The sequence below is a fragment of the Passer domesticus genome, chromosome 10, assembly GCF_036417665.1.
Source record: "Passer domesticus isolate bPasDom1 chromosome 10, bPasDom1.hap1, whole genome shotgun sequence".
In the NCBI taxonomy this organism is placed as follows: domain Eukaryota; kingdom Metazoa; phylum Chordata; class Aves; order Passeriformes; family Passeridae; genus Passer; species Passer domesticus.
In genome coordinates, this window is record NC_087483.1 from 1,842,799 (window position 1) to 1,848,923 (window position 6,125).

Consider the following 6,125-nt stretch of genomic DNA (forward strand, 5'->3'; position numbering starts at 1 on the left):
CTGCCAAGGGCTGGGCACAGAGACTGGCGGTGACAAATGTCCTGACCCCCTCCCTGCTCTGTCCATGCCCCCAAGGGCACAGAGCAGCCTCCTCTCTGGGGCACTTGCCTGTTTTCAATGCCTTGCACAGGCGCTGGCCCTGCCCCACAAGGCCTGGCCTGAGTCCTGCCCCTGCACGCTCAGCCAGGCTGAGATGGACACTGATGGTTTCTGGGGCAGGCTCTCTGAGCCCAGCCCAGCTCCCTGCAAGCTCTGCCAGCTGCCCTGAGCTCTGGGCAGCACCAAGGGCCTCTCCCCAGCCCAGCCCAGCCGGCTCTGGCCCCACAGCTCTGCTCAGGCCAGGCTGCTCTGGCCACTGGCCCCACGGCCTCAGCCCCTGCCAAGGGCACAGCAGCAGCTGCAGCTCACACAGGACTCAGCCCCAGCCATGGGGGAAGGTGCTGGGCCAAGGCCAAAGGAGGCTCCCTGTGTGCCCTGCTCCCCTCTGGCTCAGGTGCTGAGAGCTCTGCAGCCCCTGCTGCCATCCCATGTGCCCAGGGCAGCACAAGAGCCCCGGCCTTGGGGCCCTCAAGAGCTGCTCCTGCTCCAGGCCCAGGGCCCATCCCAAAGCTGGGGCAGCCACAAAGCTGTGCCCATTGCTGTTCATTGCTGCTCTGATGGGGATGGATCCTAAGCCAGTTGGAGGTTGGTGATGAATTTTACTATGCCAGAGGCCTCTTTTTCTTGAGTTCTTCAGTTCAGGATTTCATAGAGAAAGACTCATAAATATTTGTTCAAAACACCCAAGCAAGAGAAGCCCCTAGGAATCATTCAAGTTTTTAATTGTTCCTTGATTAATTAGAAAGATTTCGGAAGTTAATTCAGTGTGAATATACTATGTTGAAAACAATGAAGAGAGGATTCTTTTGTCAAGTTTTTTTCTTGTTTATAGATTGATATCAGCAATGTCCACTTGACATTGACCCCCAGCACGTCCTAATGCAGTCTGCATAGATATGAAATCAGGACCCTTTATTGCTGACAATTAATCAGATTTTGTCCACACCCCCTCCCCACCATTTCCCTCATCCAACCCCTGGCACTCAGAACACCTGAGGAATGGAGTCTCATCCAGGGGTGTCCCCAGGGCTCAGGACTGGGGCCAGGTCAGTGAAATCTCTTTATTGCTGATCTGGTCGAGGGCATTGAGGGCACCCTCAGCCAGTTCAAATCCCTGGCTGTTCCCTGCCCCTGATCCCCACAGCCTGCCCTGTTTCCTTCATCCCTACATTGCCAGGGACTTTCTGGGACAAGGGAGCTCTGCTCTGGCTACGGAGGGAAATGCAAGTGGCACCACTGGAGTGGGAACTCATCAGGTTTGTGTCCTTTGGGGGTCAGGAACTGGTGAGACTCAGAGGTACAGAAGGGTTTCTCTTCATGGCCAACAGACCATAGTTGAAAAGGACACAATTTAATAACAATCACGCTCCTCCCTGAGCTATGTGCAACATCCTAGTGGTGTCTGATGAGTCCACCATCCACAAGTGATTTCCATACTAAAATTAATTTTAGACAAACATGGTTCTGTAATAGATATAAACACAATTATGTTCTTGTATCAGAATGCTCGTCCTGGACTAGGGGCAAAACAGCTCCAACAATTCCTGATTTGCAAAGCTGTCAGTGGTGGATGGAGAAGGGGGGTCAGGCTGGTTTGGTGAGGAAATGCTGAAACCAGCCTGACTCATTTAATCTCCTCCTGTCCTGGCTGATCTCCCCTCTTTCCCCTTCCACCCATTGGCTTTTGTCTCCCACCAGGCCCCCCAGTGAAGAGCCTGGCTCTGTGTTTTCCATCAGCTCCTTGGTGGCACTGCCAGGCTGGGATGAGGAGCCCCTCAGCCTTCCCTGCTCTGGGCTGGACAAGCCCAGCTCCCTCAGCCTCTGCTCACAGCCCAAGGGCTCCAGCCCCACCTTGGAGGCCCTTCCCTAAACCTGCTCCAGCTGCCAGATATCTTTCCTGCCCTGGGGAACCCAATCCAGGCCACAGTCACCTGGATAATCCATGTCCTTGATGTTCTGGTCACACTGCCCTGGCCCCTTGTCCCCATGTCAGGCTCTGGGCTGGATCCTGTGGAACATCCTTTGGTGGAATCTGTGGCTCCAGGTGGAGCAGGGGGATACCGGGGGACAGGGACCCCACTGGGCATGAACAGCATTGGACTTGTTGGGAGAAACTGTGAGGGGGAGCTGGGGCGGAGTGACCAACCCAGTGACCTCACACAGCCCCTATGGGATGTCACAGCCTGCTCTGTGATGTCACAGCCCATTCTCTAATGTCACCCAGTTGGTCTCTAATGTCACAGATGGCTCTGTGGTGTCACAGAGACTGTCTATGGTGGCATAACTGCTTGATGACCTCACATAACCCCGTCTGTGATGTCACAGCCCACTCTGTGACCTCATGTTACCAGATAATCAATTGCCTACAGCAGGTGAGCTCACCCTGGGGCTTTTCTGTGCTGAGCATTGGCCTCGATGTGTTCTGGAGTGAGTCTGGGCAAGGAGCCTGGAGCCCCCAGGGCCTGGCCTGAGGCATCAGCGCTGCCCCAGCAGTGCCCATGGCCTGTCCCTGCTGCAGCCCCGGCACTGCCACCCCCAGGACTGTGCGCGGCCCCGACAGCACTCAGGCCCTACAGCAACACCAGGGCCACCAGGGCAGCGGGGCAGGGCCACGGCAGCAGCACTGCCAACACCAAGTGCTGCTGCTGCTGGGCACAGCTGCTGTGCCAGCACTGATCTGCCCCAGCTCTGCACACAGACATTGCTGCTGCAGCTCCAGAGAAGGCAACAAAAGGGCATCTCTGCAGAAAACTCTGCTGGGAGATCCTTGAGTTCCTTTAAAGCCACTGAGAGCGCAGCCCCTCATTGACACAGTCTGTGGCCACATGGAAGGTGGAGATAAATAAAATGAGAAATGACACAAGCAATGACATTTCTTTTTAGACCATATGAAAAAACTAAAACAAAGGTGGAAAACACACACAACCAAACCAACAAGAAGTATCAAAGAGAACTTTTATTACAAGTGATTTGCAGAAATTGTCCTGCATTTTAATGTCCCTGACACCATCCAGTCATCAGTCTCCACACTGCAGCCTTGAGCTCCTGCTACCTCAGGCTGTAAATGAGGGGGTTCAGGGCTGGAGGCACCACTGAGTACAGAAATAAAAGGGCCAGATCCAGGGATTGGGAGGAGATGGAGTGGGGCTTCAGATAGGCAAATATGCCAGTACTGAGGAACAGAGAGACCACAGACAGGTGAGGGAGGCAGGTGGAAAAGGCTTTGAGCTGTCTCTGCTCAGAGGAGATCCTCAGCACAGCCTTGAAGATCTGCACATAGGAGAAAACTATAAACACAAAACAGCCAAATGATAAACAGGCACTAACTGCAATGAGCCCAAGTTCCCTGAGGTAGGATTTGGTGCAGGAGAGCTTGAGGATTGCTGGGATTTCACAGAAGAACTGGTCCAGGGCATTGCCATGGCACAGGGGCGGGAAAATGTATTTGCTGTGTGCATGAGAGCGGTGAGAAAGCCATTAGTCCAGGCAGCTGCTGCCATGTGGGCACAAGCTCTGCTGCCCAGGAGGGTCCCGTAGTGCAGGGGTTTGCAGATGGACACGTAGTGGTCGTAGCACATGATGGTCAGGAGATAAAACTCTGCTCCAATGAAAAACAGAAAGAAAAAGACCTGTGTGGCACATCCTTTGTAGGAGATGTTCCTGGTGTCCCAGAGGGAATTGTGCATGGCTTTGGGGACAGTGGTGCAGATGGAGCCCAGGTCGCTGAGGGCCAGGTTGAGCAGGAAGAAGAACATGGGTGTGTGCAGGTGGTGGCCGCAGGCTACGGCGCTGATGATGAGGCCGTTGCCCAGGAGGGCAGCCAGGGAGATGCCCAGCAAGAGGCAGAAGTGCAGGAGCTGCAGCTGCCGTGTGTCTGCCAATGCCAGCAGGAGGAAGTGCTTGATGGAGCTGCTGTTGGACATTTGTGGTGCCTTGGCGTGGGGATCTGTATAAAATGTAATCATGAAATAGTTAGGTTTGGAAAGGACTCTAAATATCCCAGCACAGCTTGGGGGCACTTTTGCCCCACTGCCCGCCCAGGGCTCTGCTGCCTGGAGCTGTCTCTGCCAGCAGCTGCTTCCCTGTGCCCAGGGCTGGGCCCTGCCAGTGCTGCCAGAGCCCAGCCCAGCCCTGGGGGCTCAGCTCTGCTTTGCAGACCCCTCCCAGCTCTGGCACTGCCCAGGGGCAGCTCTGGCTCTGCAGGCTCTGATGGCAATATCAGAGCAACCCTGAGGATGGTGGAAAAGCAGCACTGATGCTGCCTGTGAGGTGCCCTGTGCTGATTCCGGTCACTGAATGTTTTAGTAAGATCTGAGAAAAATATTTTTATTTTTTCCCAAACTTAACTGAGAGATTAATGTCTGTGGGAAGTTTCCTATCCAGACAACCCCTACCACTAGATTAAAAAAGCAGGATTTTTCGTTCTATGCAGCCCCTTCCTTGCTCTGCTCCCTTTATCATCTAACTGTAAATGTTCTGCAGTTAAATGCCATTTTTGGAGCAGTCCTGAACAGTGCAGCATCCTCACCACCCCGGGAGAACAATTGCAAGCCTTACCAGCTGTCTCCTGCCACCCAGATCTTGTCCCCCAGTGCTGGGAGCAGCTGCCAGGGCTGGCTGAGAGCTGTCCCTGGCAGGCAGCAGAGTCCCTGCCCCAGCACAGCACCCTGGGCTGCAGGAGCCTGCTCTGCAGGACAGCCCTGGGCACCCCTGTCTGCTCTGCACCAGAGACAATCAGAGAATGTACTCACAGAGTCTGCAGGCATTGGGATGTTCCAGCTTTAGGAGATGGCTCCAGGAGCTGCAGCTGCATTGTCCTGCAGCCAGAGGTTCCTGTGCCAAGGGCTGGCAGTGATTCTGCCCCAGGCACTTCTCAGCACCTTCCCAGCCCTGACTGATTGAAGCTCTCTGTGCCTCTGGCCTGTGCCCGGGCTGGCTGCAGGCAGTGCCCCAGCCCTGCTGGGCTGACAGAAGAGCTGCTCCTCAAGAGAAATGTGCTTTTGAAGCTCTTCTTGCTGACCAGGAGCTGCCTCTGTGCCAGGAGCTCAGCTCAGCTCAGCAGCACAGACACAGAACAAGGACTTGAATGACCCTCTGGGGCTTTGTGCTGAGGCCATGAACATCAGTCCCTGAGAGGCAGCTGCAGAAACCTCTGCAGAACTCCAAGTCAGAATCCAACTCCAAAGTTTCTTGGTCTTTTAATGGGTCCCTCTGAGGGACACAACTGAGAAAGTGTCCCCAGGCCCCAGGCAGAGCAGAGAACTGGAGGCACTGATAACAGGTGGGGACAAAGAGAAGCCAAGTCTTGGTGACCTGGGGCACAGCAGGGTCTGTGCCACCAAGGGCTGGGAGGAGACACCTTGTCCTGAGGCCCTGGGGCCTCCTGGCACAGCCCCAGCCAGGCTGGGCACTGTCAGCCCCTTGTCCTGCCCTCAGCATCCCCCCTAGCCCACATCCCAGTGGCCTCAAGGATCTGCTGGAAGGAGTCCCTGGGGAGCCTTGCTCAGGAATGGCCCTGGGGGCTCCTGAATGATCCCAGGGACTGCAGGTTTTTCAAAGGACTGTGGGTTTGGCTTTTGCCTTGGAGTCTCTGAGAGGTCTGTGCAATCATGGTATCCAATTATCTGCTGTAATTAGTCCCTGGAGAGGCTTTGTCAGTAACAGCATCCAGTGGGGCTCATTAATGCTTCAAGGTACTTCAGTTATTTTAAGGTACTTGGTGCTTCCCTTTTGATACAGACTCTGTGAGAGGTTTGTGCAATCATGGCCCCAGTTATCTGCTTTAATGAGTCCCTTGAGAGCTTTGTACTGACATTCATTGCGGCTCATTAGTGGTTTGAAATGCTCAAGGTTTTTAAGGTTCTTTGGATTTTCTGTTCCACACTGAGTCTCTGAGAAGCTTTTTGTGCCATCCTGGCCTCCAATTCTCTCCTCTATGGCGTCCATTAAGAGCTTGTGTTGGGGGTGGACCTCAGTGGGACCCATTCATGCTTTGAGACACTTTGGGTGTTTCCACTGGCTTGGAC

The 6,125-nt window shown here is 54.4% G+C and overlaps 1 pseudogene; it reads right to left on the bottom strand.

The window, feature by feature from the left end:
• Positions 1-3,090: 3,090 nt before the first annotated feature.
• Positions 3,091-4,022, bottom strand: LOC135308449 (olfactory receptor 14A16-like; annotated as a pseudogene).
• Between the last annotated feature and the right edge of the window lie 2,103 nt (positions 4,023-6,125).